Below are 15,486 nucleotides of genomic sequence, written 5' to 3'. Positions count from 1 at the left end.
GGGGGGGGGGGGGGGGATACTCGGGAGCCAATGGGAGCACTGGAACAGGCAGGGGAGGGAGGGGTGAGGGAGGGAGGGCCTGGTGCAAAAGGAGGGGGGAAGGTGGAAAATGGCCGCTACAGAGGCCAGGGGGCCTAGAACAAGACCACAAGAAAAGGAACACCCAAAGAAATGCTGAAAACAGGATAGGGGGAGGGAACAAAGGGCGGAGGCCAAACGACAAAACGGGGGATGGGAAGGGGAGGACATGCTCACTTGGAAATAGCAGATAACTGCCCATTGTACAGTCAGTGACTCAGCAAAGGACCCTGAACCAATCAATCAAGGGTAGAAGGGAGCAGAGCACAACTGATGGCAGAGAAGGACAGCTGCATCTCCTGAGCCTCACCGATAAATTGCTCTTCATATCATTGGAGTCGGCTGCGACGGAGCCTGTGGCATTGGGTGGCGTGCAAGACATTGCAGTGGATGGTCTGTTCCTGCCGTGTGTCCCTTCTCAACTCCCAGCCCAACGGGAACAACAATGCCAGCATTTGTTGCCCATCCCTAATTGCCCTTGAACGGGTGCCTTGTGAGGGCATTTCAGAGTCGACCGTGTTGTTGGGGGTCTGGAGTCACATGTCGGCCAGAATGGGAAGGGTGGCAGATTTCCTTCCCTAAAGGGTCAGTGGTGAACCGGGTGGGTGCTTACGTCAATTGATGATAGTTCCTGGTTACACACTACGGAGCCTAGCTTTCAATTCCAGACCTTTCTTTCTGTTACTTGAATTTAAATTCCACCGGCTGCCGTTGTGGGATTTGAACGCATACCTGCAGCGGTTTTGCCCGGCTGTCCAGTCCAGTGTCATTAACGAGCCTTTAATATCATGAAATGTCCCAAGATGCTTCAGGAAAGCATTATAAAGCAAAATATGATACAAAACCAGGAAGAGAGTATTAAACTGAAAGCTTGCTCAAAGAAGTAGGGGCGGGATTCTCCCCCCGTGCCGGGTTGGAGAATCGCCGGGGGGTGGGGGGGGACGCGAATCATGCGACGCCGCTCCGATGCCGGTCCGCCGATTCTCCAGCGACCGGAGAATCGGCTCCAATGGCGCCGGCGCAGTCGCCGCAGCGCTGGTCGGAGGCCGCTCAACGCGGCCCCCCCCCCCCCCCGGCGATTCTCCGCGCTCGACGGGCCGAATGCCCGCCACGTTTGACCGAGTCCCGCCGGCGTCGTTCGTGTATGGTCCGACCCGGTGTTCATGCTGCGGGGGGCCGTCCTGGTGTGGGGGGAGGGGGGATCCGACTCCTGGGGGGCCTCAACGGTGGCCTGGCCCATTTTCGGGGCCTACCGATCGGCAGGCAGGCTAATCCTGAGGGGGGGGGGAGCCTATGTTCCTCCGCGCCGGGCCCGTGTAGGGCTCCGCCATGTTGCCCGGGGGCCGGCGCAGAGAAGGTAACCCACGCGCATGTGCTGACGTGCGTTGTCTCTGGTGCGCATGCGCGGACTCGCGCCGCCCGTGCTGGCGCCCGTATCGGCAGCTGTAGCTGCGTAAAGCGGTCCAGTGCCAGGCTGGCCTCCTGTGTGGCGCAGGTTCGCTACTCCCAGCGGCCCGCTGACGCCATCGTAAAATGCTTCGCCGTTTACAACGATGTCAACACTCTGCCGCTGAATCCCGCCCCAGGTTTAAACATTTTTTTTTTAAATTAAAGTTTGCGTTTTTACACTGGAGAAGAAATGGATGAAACAGTGACATTTACATGTTGTTCCTTTTTGGCACCCCATCTCCAACCGCCTCCCCTCCCCCCGTTCTCTTCCCTCCCCTTTTCTGCTCTCCCCGGGTCCTATCCTCGGCCCTTTCTTGCTCAGTAGATGGTTTGTTTGGTGTGTTTGTCTTACTCTTACGGTTTTGTGATGGGGTCCTCTCGTCCCTGTGTCGGGTCTCTCCCTGGGCTCCCCCACCCCCTCGTTTCTGTCTGCTTTCTGAAGCCCTGGTGCCCCCCCCCCCCCCCCCCCCCCCCCCCCCCCCCCCCCCCCGCCATTCTGTTAGTTGTAGGCTTCGATCAGGTCCTGGAACAGGCTGATGAATGGCCCCCACGCTTTGTGGAAACCATCTTCCGACCCTCAGATGGTGTACTTAATGCTCTCCAGATGGCGAAATTCCGATAGGTCTGCCAGTCAGTCTGCAGCTGTGAGTGGTGCTGCTGATCGCCAGCCGAGCAGGATTCTCCAGCGGTGATTAGGGAAGCAAGGGCGTCGGCCCTCTTCCCCATATGAAGTTCTGGCTGGTCCGATACCCCGAAGACTATCACCCTCTGGCACGGCTCCACCCTCACCCCCACAACCTTGGGCATTGCCTCGAAGAAGGCTTTCCAGAACCCAACAAGTCAGGGGCATGCCCAGAACATGTGGGTGTGGTTGAGAAGTAGGTTTTTAAAACATATCTTAAACGGGGAAAGTAAGGTCGAGAGATGGAGATGTAGGGAGAACAGAGCGATCGGCAACTGAAGGTGCAGTCTGCTCACACTTTACCCGCAGCTTCAACTTGCCGGGTCCAGGGCAAAGGTCAGTGAGGATCAAGCCTCTCCAGAACACAAGAGGCAGTGACAGACCTTAATCGAGTAAAAGCAGCTTTAAAATTAGACCAGCTGAAAGTACTGAAAGCCTTGGATGGGAACAGAAGTGCCAAAGACCAGGCAAGAAGTTGTGGACGTTGAGGCCTACCACCGCTTACTGCGACCGTCCCTGAGGTAATTTTGGGGGAGAGGTAGCGAGCAAGACGGAGAGCAGGAAATTCTCCTTGCAGAAGAGCTCTGTTTACAAGCCCCTCCTTCATTTTACACATGCAGTGTGAGCTGGAACGGAGAAGCCGGGGCAGGTAGAGGGAAATCTAGGCGAGCTGGCGGTGGGGCTCCCTGCTGGCATTTCCAACCTGGAGCTTTTGGGAATTGAAGATGAATCTTCAGAACACTGTGCAAGGAGCCAAGGAGAAAAGTCATAAAGGCGTTCAAAAAGAGAAAATGCTTTGAACATTTTCACCTAGCAGCTATTAAAATATTAAACATTGGGACAAAAGGGCTGTTTGACTGAAAGTCAAGAATCATCCAAACAAAGAGTTTGTTTTCCTGTTTTTGTGACAAGGCAATGGGGGGACGGAGGAGTTGGGTGACTAATTATGGGATGTTGGGGACAAGGTGGTTGGAGGCACAAGGTCATATGTTGAAACCTCCAGGAATATCTCCAACCAGAGTTGGCAACTGTAATATATTTTAGATATCGGATTCAGCTCAGAGCAATGTAGCAATGGCACCCTTTCAGTTCCTATGTTTTCAACAGGCCTTATTTACAAGGCTTTTAAAATGGCCCCTGCAATCAGGCTTGCAGCTCAGCTACTAGTCACGCCTTGCAGCTGAGTCCACACCCAGGCTCAACCAATCAGGCACAGTGAGCACAGACCGGTTACCAGACTCAAATAATTGAACTCAGATCACTTAAACATTGAACACCGCATTGTAATTCATTCTTCACTACGGTTGCAATAATAGTCTTAACTGACTCCTTGGGTTATTGTGCATGATTTCTGTTACCTCTGTAACATGCAGTTCATATTGTTTTTATTGGCGACTTTTGGGAAACATTGTGAACATTGATCTTAAGTGATGCAAATATTTAAAATTATTGCGAGCAGGGAGAAACTTAAAATAAAAATAACTGAAATTTGTGTAAGAGGAAATTGAAAAGGCAAATTGTAAACGGAATTAAGCAGGGCTTCAAGGAACACTCGCGAGCAGCTGCCTCGCAATATACCAGGTTCAGTAATGTCCAAGAATTCTATCGCTCAGCAATGTCTCCAGCTTTTACTATTTAAATAAAAAACTCAGCAAAAATCCTACCGAGGATTATTAAAATGATTGATAATTATTAGATTTTTATTATTAAGGGTAATTAGTTGTGTACATGTAAAACTATCAAGGGATAACACAAATGTCTCACGATAGCAAGACTGCATCAAGGACATGGGCAGATGATAGATCAAGACAAATTAATGAACCAACATTACAGTATTAAAGTGGAGTGCAGCTTTAAGAAGGACTTCATAGTCCTTGTGAATCTATAACATGTTATTCAATTTGAAATATTGGTAGATGCATACAGTATTTCAGTGGATTGTTTCTGTAATTTGTCATAATAGAGGAAAGTAAAGGTATTCTTCAGTTAATGGCCACTAGAGGGCATCAGTGTACTTTTTGTATCTATTTTTTACAATATGGTATTGGGCCATAACCAATTGTCTCTCTCTCTCCCTCCAATAGAGTGAGATGCCTATGGTCCTTTGTGAATTATTGGCTAATGATTTATCTGATGTGCTTTATGAGTAAATCCTAGGCCATCCGCTATTAGTTAGATTTGCCATTGCGGTTTAATCGTGACGATATTTCTCAGGGCAAGTTACTGAAAGTATGAACGGATAATGACAAAGCTGGCGGAAATCAGGGGAAGTAGCTTTCTATCCCATTAACCAATCATTTGGCAGGATTGAGGAATAAACAGTGCTTGGTGTACGTAGATGTATGCACCTACCAATTACAGTGGGTGAATTCAAATCAGATGCAGAAAGAAAAGTAAAGAGAGGGGCACTTGGGCTTAAATGGCGAACATCTGACTTTCTGTGGTGAGTTTAGCTCGCGTCTGACATGTAAATACAGCGACTTGTTTCGATGGGGAGGCAGACAGCTTCTAGATTTTTGAGCTCAATCACCTTTTTGGCTACCCCCTTGTCTGAAATTGTTGTACCATTGCACATCGATAATGGTGAACAATATTAGCCTCACCATCTTTCGAACAGAAAATTATGGACCAATAAGATAGCAAAACAAAACTGCAGGGGCTACAAGGCAGATACAGCTTGCTGACATCTGTCTCTTGAACAATCACTCTGTATCATATAAATGTGCAAACTAGGGATCTTGCAAAAACTGACCAACAACTTCAAACCTGGCAGTGCAGCAAACAACAGACAATTCACAAATGGCCCAGATTATAAGCTTGTAACACACTGTTTTCCATCAAACTCCTCACATTGCATTGGGAAACATTTTAACCCAACTTACTGACCCCCATTGCGGTTTTCACTGAGGCCGAAGCAGAGAAGAGAAAGGTTACATTTTTCTTTTCCTTTTTGGGGCCAGAAGGGATAGAAGCACTCCTCCATGCTTCATCTGCAGAGCTCCTCTGCCCCAGACTCACTCCTAGGTGTGAGATCGCTGCAGAATGCCTCTGGGCCATTTCCTGCTGATTCATGTTCCAGATGGGAAGCTGCTGGAATCTCAATGAAGTCCCCAAGTTAGAAGAGATCAGGCTACATTTCGGTGGCTGAGGATGAAGATCACATTCACTCTCCTACTCACTCCCCCCCAAAGCTGCTAAAACCGGAGTCACTATCTCCCTCTCCAATCTTTCCACTTTATACTGGAACTCATTTCTCCTGACTTCAGTTCAGCCTAACACCCTCCACCCTCCATCCCAATTCCAGCTGGCAATCTTCTTCCAGCTCCATTGAGACCATGACCATCTCCAACAAGAAAGAGAGTCTAACCACATCTCCTTTCCATTCAACAACATTGCCATCATTTAATCCTCATCATCCTTCACAATTGACCAGAAACTGAACTGTATCAGCTATATAAATACTGTGGCTGCAAGGAGCAGGTCGGATGCTGGGAATTCTGCGGGAATTAATTCACCTTCCAACTTCCCGAATCATCTCCACAGCCTAGGTTGCACACGTCACTGCCACCTAGATGCCCCCCTCCGGGCCTCACACCATCCTGACTTAGAACTATATTCCCGTCAATTCACTGTCACTGAGTCAAATTCCTGCAGCTCCCTCCCTAACAGCACTGCGGGTGTACCTACATTGCATGGAACTATCACTGGTTCAAAAAGGTGGCTCATCACCACCTTCTCAAGGGCAATTAGGGATGGGCAATAAATTCTGGACCAGGTAGCATCTTGTGAATCAATAAGTTAAAAGAAAAGCCAGCAGTGTGATGGAGTGCGCTCCACTTGGCTGGATGAGTACAGCCCCAACAACACTCCTGTGTGCCCAACCCCACCCAGGACAAAGCACCCTGCTTGATCGACATTCCAAACGCCATCTCAAACATTTGCTCCCTCCACCACCAATACACATTGGCAGCAGCGTGTACTGTACCCAAATTGCACTGCAGTAATTTCCCAAACATCTTCAACAGCATCTTACAACTTGTACAATCCGGAAGGAGAGGGGCAGCAGATCTATGTGAGCACCACCACCTCCGAGCCACACCCCATCCAGACTTGGAAATATATTGGCATTTCTTCACCGTTCCTGGGCCAAAATCCCTTCTTAACAGTACTGTGGGAGCACCTCCACATGGTTACCTCCACCTTTCGAATCAGGGTGGCAATAAACATTGCCCTCATCAGTGACTCACAAATGAATAAATAAAAAAGATTGACACTCTTATTTAATTCCTCCCCGTTATTAGTTGCCTCTTTTCCCCAGTTCAAATTCGCACACATTTCCCCCTGCAACACTAGTTCTAACATTGCTCCTCATCATTCTGCCTTGTTTAATGGTGGCACTCCCCTTTCTTCCTGATCCTAAAATGTAATTCCCAGATTTCTCTTCAAAGCACTGCTCCCAACTTCTATTCCCTCCATTCTCCCCTTCATTCCCTTCCTCACTCTCTCCTTCATTGTCACTTGCCCTATTCCCTTTCCGCTCCATATCGCTCCTACCTAAGTGTTTTTCAGTGGCAGAGCTTCCAGCTGCCGAATGCTGTGGGCCAGAAGTTGTGTCCCGCGACCTGAGAACTCACAGTTACAGTAGTCAGCAGCGGGTATCACCTCCATTAGAAGCCGGATTTGGGTAGGAGAGGGCTAAGGGTACACAGCCTGGACTTGATTTTCTTCTCACAGACTCTGGCACACTGGCTGAGCCACAGAGATCCTGGGATTGAAAGTAAGAGTCTGAATTTAAATAACAGCTTTTACATGCTCAGAATACTCCAGTGTGCACCACAGTCAATGAATTACCATTTAAAATGTTGTTGATCATTTGCAGCAAACACGTACATAACAAGATCTCACAACAAGTTAGGTAAGTGACCAACAGTCAGTCTGGTCTTGGCTGAGGGAACCAGGTGAGGACACTGGAATAACTTATTTAAATAGATTTTTAAAAATTAATTTACAGGCCGTGGGCTTCACTGGCCAGACCAGCATTTATTCCCCATCCCTAGATACCCTTGAACCGCTGCAGTCCCTGAGGTGTAGCTACACCCACAGTGCTGTTAGGGAGGGAGTTCCAGTCTTTATTATTATTGTCACAAGTGAGCTTACACTAACAATGCCATGAAGGGGCTGTTTAGCACAGGGCTAAATCGCTGGCCTTGAAAGCAGACCAAAGCAGGCCATCAGCACGGTTCAATTCCCATACCAGCCTCCCCGAACAGGCGCCGGAATGTGGCGACTAGGGGCTTTTCACAGTAACTTCATTTGAAGCCTACTTGTGACAATAAGCAATTTTCATTTCATTTCATTTCAAGTTACTGTGAAAATCCCCGAGTCGCCATTCTCCGGCGCCTGCTCCAGTACACAGAGGGAGAATTCAGAATGCCAAATTCGCCTAACAGCACGTCTTTCGGGACTCGTGGGAGGAAACCGGAGCACCCGGAGGAAACCCACGCAGACACGGGGAGAACCGGAACAGTAAAGGAACAACAATATATTTCCAAGTCAGGATAGTGAGTGACTTGGAGGGGAACCTCCAGGTGATGGTGTTACCATGTATCTGCTGCCCTCATAGTGCCATGATATCATTTAAGTCCACCTCAACAGCGAAGAGGAACTTGGTTTAATATTTCATCCTCCAACAATGCAGCGTTCCTTCAGGTCTTCAAGTGACCCAACAACAAGCTTTGTGCCTTTTTTGGATTACTCAAGAGCTTGGAGAGGAGCATGTTCCCTATTGCTCTCTCCATGGCAATCCCTCGTCCAATCAGAGTTGACTTACCAACCAATCAGCACCCTTTTCGTGTGTAGTCTGAATTGTGATTGTTTAAAATTTGACATTCCTGTGTTAGTCCGAATGAGTGCAAGATGAAAAGCTTCAGCAACATGTCTCTCTTTTCAGCAATGTTAACATGCTGAATCCAAGAAATGTTTGGCAATCATAGAATAGAATCCCTACAGTGCAGAAGGAGGCCATTCAGCCCATCACACCTGCACCGACCACCCAAAAGAGCATCCTACATAGGCCTACTCCGCTGACCTAACCTGCGCACCTCTGAACACTTAGAGGCAATTTAGCATGGCCAATCCACCTAACCTGCACATCTTTGGGTTGTGGGAGGAAACCGGAACACCCGGAGGAAACTCCACACAGACAAGTTTAGAATCAAACCTGGGTCTCTGGTGCTGTGAGGCAGCAGTGCTAACCACTGTGCCATCGATGCCGCCCCGAAAGGTCGCCCTCCAGAAGTTCCATTGAAGAAAATGCTTTGAAATGAAACCGCCACTAAAATGACTATGATATCGCCTTTCAGCTCCAATGCTCAAATGTCGCTTGCTTCGCTCCACCTGCCCCACAGCCTCTTTGGTCACCCTTGGAAGTCCAGAAAATAAAATATAAAAGTAAGTGAAACTGGAGTACAGATAGAGTACCAAAATTCACAGAACAATGGAGGCTGACTGTTTATGGATTAGACAGGCACCAGCTGATGCAGAGAACATGATAATTCTCACTTGCAAGGTCTCACTTCTGTTACTGTAGCGACCAGCTGGATATGGTATTTCAGGATGACATATGCGAACAGTTGTTATTTTTCACATTAGCTAGTCAGTGTAGTAAGACACACAGCTGCTGCGACTATCTACCAGGAAGACAGTGCGCCAACTGGGGCGAGCAAGGGTTGCAGTTTGCAAGCATGCCGATAAGGCGGGACAGCTTCGGAGGGAGGTAGCGGTAAGCGAAACTGTTCAGATGAGGGACAGGGCAGGAAAGTTGGTGGTGGTTCCGGATCTGATTAACAGGGTCATTGAGGAATTCTATGAGAGGTTGTACAGGTCAGAGCCACCTGGGGGAGACCGGGAGATGCAGGAATTTCTAGATGGGTTGGAATACCCGAGGTTAGGGGAGGGGGACAGGGCGACATTAGAAGGAGCAATAGTGGAGCAGGAGATAAAAGATGCGATTGGGAGGATGCAGTCGGGGAAGGTGGCAGGGCCGGAAGAGTTTCCGGTGGAATATTATAAAAAATTCAAGGATAAGCTGACACCCCTGATGGTGGGGATGTTTGAAGAGGCGATAGGGAAGGGATGTTACCACAAACTTTAGGGCTGGCATCGATTTCCCTGTTGCTTAAAAAAGATAAGGATCCGACGGAGTGTGGGTCGTATAGGCCCATATCACTTTTAAATGTGGTCGCAAAAGTATTGGCGAAGGTACTGGCGGGTAGGCTGGAGGAGTGCCTCCCGAAGGTGATAGGTGAAGATCAGACGGGGTTCGTGAGAGGGAGGCAGCTCTTTTCAAACGTTAGAAGAGTATTGAACGTGGTTATGGCACCGGCAGAGGGGAAGGAAACAGAGGAGGTTGTGGCATTGGACGCTGAGAAGGCATTTGACCGGGTAGAATGAGGGTACTTGATGGCAGTTCTAGAGCGGTTTGGGATTGGATCAAGATTTGTGGACTGGGTAAAGCTACTATATAAGGAGCCGAGGGCCAGTGTCCGCACAAATAACATCAGCTCGAGATACTTTTCTCTCCATCGTGGCACTAGACAGGGATGTTCTATGTCCCCCTGCTGTTTGCACTCATGATTGAGCCGTTGGCCATCGCATTAAGAAGTTTGTGGGTATGGAAAGTGATAGTGCGGCGGGGGGGGTGGGGGGGGGGGGGGGGGGGGTGGTGCAGAGCATAGGGTGCCTTATATGCTGATGACTTGTTGTTATACGTGTCGGAACTGAGTGTGTCAATAGGGGGAATATTGGAGCTGCTTCGAGTGTTTGGGTCTTTCGCGGGGTACAAATTAAATCTAGACAAGAGTGAGTATTTTGTGGTGTCTCGGCCGGGGGTGGGGGCACGGGTGGGGCGGGGGTGGGGGGGCTGCCATTCCGTAGGGCAGGGACTCACTTTAGATACCTGGGGGTGCAGGTTGCCCGAGATTGGGGTGGGCTCCGTAGATACAACATTCCTAGTTTGGTGGGGAGAGTGAAAGCTGATCTGGTAAGGTGGGATGGTCTCCCTCTGTCACTGGCGGGTCGGGTACTGGCGGTTAAAATGAACGTGTTGCCGCGATTTCTGTTCATTTTCCAATGCCTGCCGATTTTCCTGCTAAAGGCATTTTTCAGAGAGATTGAGGGAATGATTACCTCGTTCATATGGGGAGGGAACGTGGCCAGTGTTAGAAAGGTGCTACTACAGAAGGGAAGGCAGGCAGGGGGTTTGGGTCTTCCGAACCTGATGTATTACTACTGGGGGCGATGAGCCGTTCAATATCCCATTGCGCTCGGTGGGACTGTAAAATCCCGCCATCTTAAATTCCCGCTGCAGGGTGAGTTTTCCACCGAAATTATCTTGTGAATCTGCTGCTGCTTAGAAGGAGGAGCTGGGCAAAACGTAGACAAGTAATATAAACAATGGGCTTGAAATCTGACTCGGGCACGGACATAAACCAGGTAGTAGTGCATCTGGCACTCATTATATTTCATACGTAAAGTTCAGTTTTGTTCATGTCAGGGAGGGGTGCACCATGGGTAGCAGATGTAACACTGCCAATCGTACCTCCAGTGGTTTCCTGCCTCATCCATGCCATTCCGGGATGAGGAGAGTCATTGGGCAATGTAGCAGGTCAGCGGCTGGCTGTTCTACAGTGAGTAGATCACTTTCTGAGTCCCCGAAGCCTTTCCTACAAGGGTCAAGACAGGTGAGGTGCAGAATATCCCTGGGTGGCTAACATCTCCCACACTCAACACAATCCAGGACAAAGCAGCCTGCTTAATCAGAAACTTACCATTCGATAGCTTGACCAATCCAGCCCGCGTGGAATGCCCTGCCTGCAACAGTAGTGGACTCGCCAACACTAAGGGCATTCAAATGGTCATTGGATAGACATATGGACGATAAGGGAATAGTGCAGATGGGCTTTAGAGTGGTTTCATAGGTCGGCGCAACATCGAGGGCCGAAGGGCCTGTACTGCGCTGTAATGTTCTATGTTCTATCCCTAATTGCCTTTTAGTTGAGTGACCATTTCAGGGGGGCAGTTAAGAGTCAACTCCATTACTGTGCTTATGGAGTCACATGTAGGCCAGACCAGGTAAGGAAGGCAGATTTCTTTCCCTTAGAGAACATTAGTGAACCAGCTGTGGGTTTTTACAACAATCGATGATAGTATCATGGTCGCCGTTGCTGAGACTAGCTTTCAATTCCAGATTGTTTTTTCATTAATCAATTGAATTCAAATTCTACCACCTGTCGTGGTGGAATTCCAACCCATGTCTCCAGGGTGTTAGCCTGTGGATTACTAGTTCAAGTGACATTACTACTATTCCATTGTCTCTCCCCCTAACTGTGTCTATGATCCAAATGAAGCAGAAACTAGCCAAATCTTCTTCAGCAGCACCTCCCAAACTTACAACCTAGGGCCAGAATGTGACGGTCGGGTGTCGGGTGCACGATGGACCCGTCAGAATATAAAATCTTGTTCAATGATGTTGGGCGTGCTTCCCGATGACATTGTGCATGGGCTTAGCTTCAAGGTCAGCGGGCGGGCGCACAAATTGGATGCATGCTTGTCGTCAATCAAGGTCATTCCCAAACCAAAACACAGGTGACTTTCAGCTCATCGCGCGGCAAAACGGGTAGGTGTTAATCAAATCTTTTTGCATTTCCTCATCCAAGGGCGGAATAAAATGCCCCTGGAGCAGCAGCACTTTCTCTGTCATTGTGGGCTGGTCGTTCTGTGAGCACAGAGTTTTGTAGCATTTCGTTTAATGTTCAAGCCTGCATTTCAGTATTTTAGGACCTCATCTTCGCTGGAAGATTTTGCCGAGGATCCCTCATTTGCAAGGCACTGGTCCTCTGCATCTGATCCAAGGGGGATAGTGTATCCTGCTGGTGGGACCTTCTCTGAAGAGGAAGACCAAGGCAGGAGGGAAAGGAGGCCAGCTTAACAGGGGAAGCCTTCCAGGGAGAAAACTTTAAAAGTTGAGGCATGGGCTCAGTTAACGTAGAGCCAACAGGGAGACCAAGGAAAGAGGGTTTGCCGAAGACATCATTACCCAGCGGCTAGCGTGTACAGACAGTGCTCCAACTATTCTAAATGTCTGGGGACCATTGCCACAGGAGGCTCCGCCTCTCCAGGGATGCAGTGACAGCAATATATCACATGAAATGCCCGTAAATCACATCTAACTCCATGGGTGAACACCCCACGCTGGTGGCATTGAAGATCCCTCAACTTCTAAACAACCATTTCTTTACAGGGTTCAGTGGGTGATCTGTACGGTGTCTCAGAATCAGCCGCACACAAGCTCGTGGCTGATGCCATCTTTAGACACGTCTGCACGTTCATTCACTACTGGGCAGATGAGGCGAGTCAGGCGGAGGGATCATGAGGCTTTGCTGTGATGACTGGGTTCCTCTGCATCCAGAGTGTAATAAGTTGCACTCAAGTGGCCATCACAGTGATAGCAGGTGAGCTGGGACTGGGGACTCTTTTGCGGAGCCGCGAAGAATGTCAGATGGTCACCCAGTTCCAGAGACACCCTGCTTGTGGTGGGGCTGTCATCAGGATATATCAAAGATGCAGCCAAATGGTGCAAAAAGCAAGTGAACTGGGCCAGATATTTTGGCCAGTTCGGAAGATAAAATGTGCGTGTACATAGATAGTCCCACTATCAACACAAGGCTTTATTAGGTGTCTATTAAATTTCATACCATCTCCATGGTGAAAGATAATTGTCCCTTTGAGACTGAAAGACACTGGAGAGTACCAATTAGTTGTTGCCTTTGCTGGGTGTGTTTGTCCAGTGACTAAAAGCTGTAATCAACAATATTATGCAACACCTCGGGGCATTTGGAAGTATTAATGATTTGCCCAAATCTGTCGTTGCTTGCAGCAAAGTAACCTTTTTGAACCAGTACAATGGTATGTTTGCAATATAACTTTGTCAGATGCGACCCAACATGGACTAAATGGATCAATCATAATGTTTCTCGGACGCAATGGCGCCATAGTCAGGCAGACTGTAGTGAAGTGAACAGGGGCATGTAGGGTCCTTCGCTTCCTGAAGTCAATGACCGGCTCCTTAGTTTTACTGACATCGAGGGAGAGATTGTTGTTGTTACACCACTCCACTAGGTTCTCTATCTCCCTCCTGTACCCTGACTCATTGTTGTTTGAAATACAACCCACTACGGTCGTGTCATCAGCAAACTTGTAGATGGAATTGGAGCCAAATTTTGCCACACAAACGTGTGTCTGGGGAGTATAGTAGGGGGCTGAGTACGCAGTATAGCGGGGTCCTGGTATTGAGGACTATCCTTGTGGAGGAGGTGTTGTTGTTTATCCTTACTGATTGTGGCCTGTGGGTCAGGAAGTCGCGGGACTAGTTGCAGAGGAAGGAGCAAAGTCCGAGGTTTTGGAGTTTTGATATGAGCTTGGCTGGGATTATGGTGTTGAAGGCGAAGCTGCAGTCATTGAATAGGAGTCTGATGTAGGAGTCCTTGTTGTCGAGATGCTCCAGGAATGATTGTAGGGCCAGGGAGATGGTGTCTGCTGTGGACCAATTGTGGTGGTATGTGAATTGCAGTGGATCAAGGCATTCTGGACACAGTTGATGTGTCTTATGACCAACCTCTCGAAACACTTCATAATGATATATGTCAAGGCCACTGGATTGTAGTCATTAAGGCACATTGCCTGGTTCTTCTTTGACACCGGTCGGATGGTGATCTTCTTGAAGCAGGTGGGAACCTTGGAATGGAGTAGGGAGAGTTTGAAGATGTCCGCGAACACACCCGCCAGTTGGTCCATGCAGGATCTGATTTCACAACCATGGACTCCGTCAGGATCCATTGCTTTCCAAGGGTTCACTTTCAAGAAGGCCGATCTGACTTCGGAAGCTGTGACAATAGGTATGGGCATAACGAGGCTGCTGGGGCAGTTGACAGCGGTTTGATGGTTTCCTGCTTGAAAGGAGCATAGAATACATTATGTTCATTGGGGAGGAGTGCGCTGCTGCTGGAGATTCTACTCGACACTTCACTTTTAATGACAGCTGACCTTAAAGATGAAACGCTATGAAAGCTTCTGTTGCTGTTGTTGGGCAGCCTCCAAAAAAACAACCGGAAAGAGTGGTGAAATCACAGGGCATGTTGCTTCATGGATAATTCTGGTGGTTATCAGTTCAGTGTGGCATTAGCAGAGTCCAGAGAAATGTTTCACTTTTGTTATAACCCGCACGAGACGTACAGGGCCGGACCAATTAGTCTCCCGGTGAGTCTCGTTGAGTATGACCTCCTCCCGGAGGGGTGGGAGCTCCATCATTGGAGCTATGGACACTATGTATAAACGTTCAGCCCGAGTGGGAGTTAAGCAGAGACGTCCATACTGGGACCTGTGTGCAACATGTTAATAGGTACTTTTACAATAGATAACCAGTTTCTTTAAGTCTTTCATGTGGACACCTGTGTGGACATAATATTGGCGACGAGGATAAAGTGATTGATTGATTGATATTTATTGTCACACGTACCGAAGTACAGTGAAAAGTATTTTTCTGCGGCCAGGGTTGTACACAGTAGACAAAATAAGAATAATCAACAGAGTACATTGACAGTAGTGCATCAACAAATAGTGATTGGTTACAGAGCGGAACAAGGCCAAACAAGAGCAGCATAGGGCGTTGTGAATAATGTTCTTACAGGGAACAGATTAGTCCAAGGGAGAGTCGTTGATGAGTCTAGTAGCTGTGGGGAAGAAACTGTTCCTATGTCTGGATGTGCGGGTCTTCAGACTTCTGTACCTTCTGCCTGATGGAAGGGTCTGGAAGAGGGCAAAACCTGTGTGTGAGGGGTCTCTGACAATGCTGCCTGACATTCTGAGGCAGCGGGAGGTGTAGACAGAATCAATGGGAGGATGGCAAGCTTGTGTGATGCTGAGTTCACCACACTCTGTAGTTTCTTGCGATCTTGGACCGAGCAGTTGCCATACCAAGCTGTAATGCAGTTGGATAGGATGCTCTCGATGACACATCTGGAGAAGTTTGTACTCCCGATTTAATTTTCCCAAATATTTGCCTGCCAATGACTGAGACAGTGGCTCCCGTGTCCAATTCCATTTCCAAAGAAAGGCCGTTTACCTAAAGTGGAGCTGCAGACGGCACTACTCGTCATTTGAAACCAGGTCATCTTTGCCGGTACCTCTGGGGTAGGTTTGCACCACTTTCAAAATGCCGT

At 48.5% G+C, this 15,486-nt stretch overlaps 1 protein-coding gene across 1 annotated transcript in view; it reads right to left on the bottom strand.

The window, feature by feature from the left end:
* plod2 (procollagen-lysine, 2-oxoglutarate 5-dioxygenase 2) overlaps positions 1–6,951 on the bottom strand; it is a 278,992-nt gene extending 272,041 nt beyond the window's left edge. The window contains exon 1 of the mRNA XM_072473887.1: positions 6,844–6,951. The gene's annotated coding sequence lies outside the window, so the exon portion shown is untranslated. The remainder of the gene's footprint in view (positions 1–6,843) is intronic.
* Positions 6,952–15,486: the final 8,535 nt, after the last annotated feature.

This window comes from Scyliorhinus torazame, chromosome 14 (genome assembly GCF_047496885.1).
Source record: "Scyliorhinus torazame isolate Kashiwa2021f chromosome 14, sScyTor2.1, whole genome shotgun sequence".
NCBI lineage: Eukaryota > Metazoa > Chordata > Chondrichthyes > Carcharhiniformes > Scyliorhinidae > Scyliorhinus > Scyliorhinus torazame.
The sequence above is the reverse complement of the archived record's forward strand: the minus strand, read 5'-3'. Positions and strand labels throughout refer to the sequence as shown.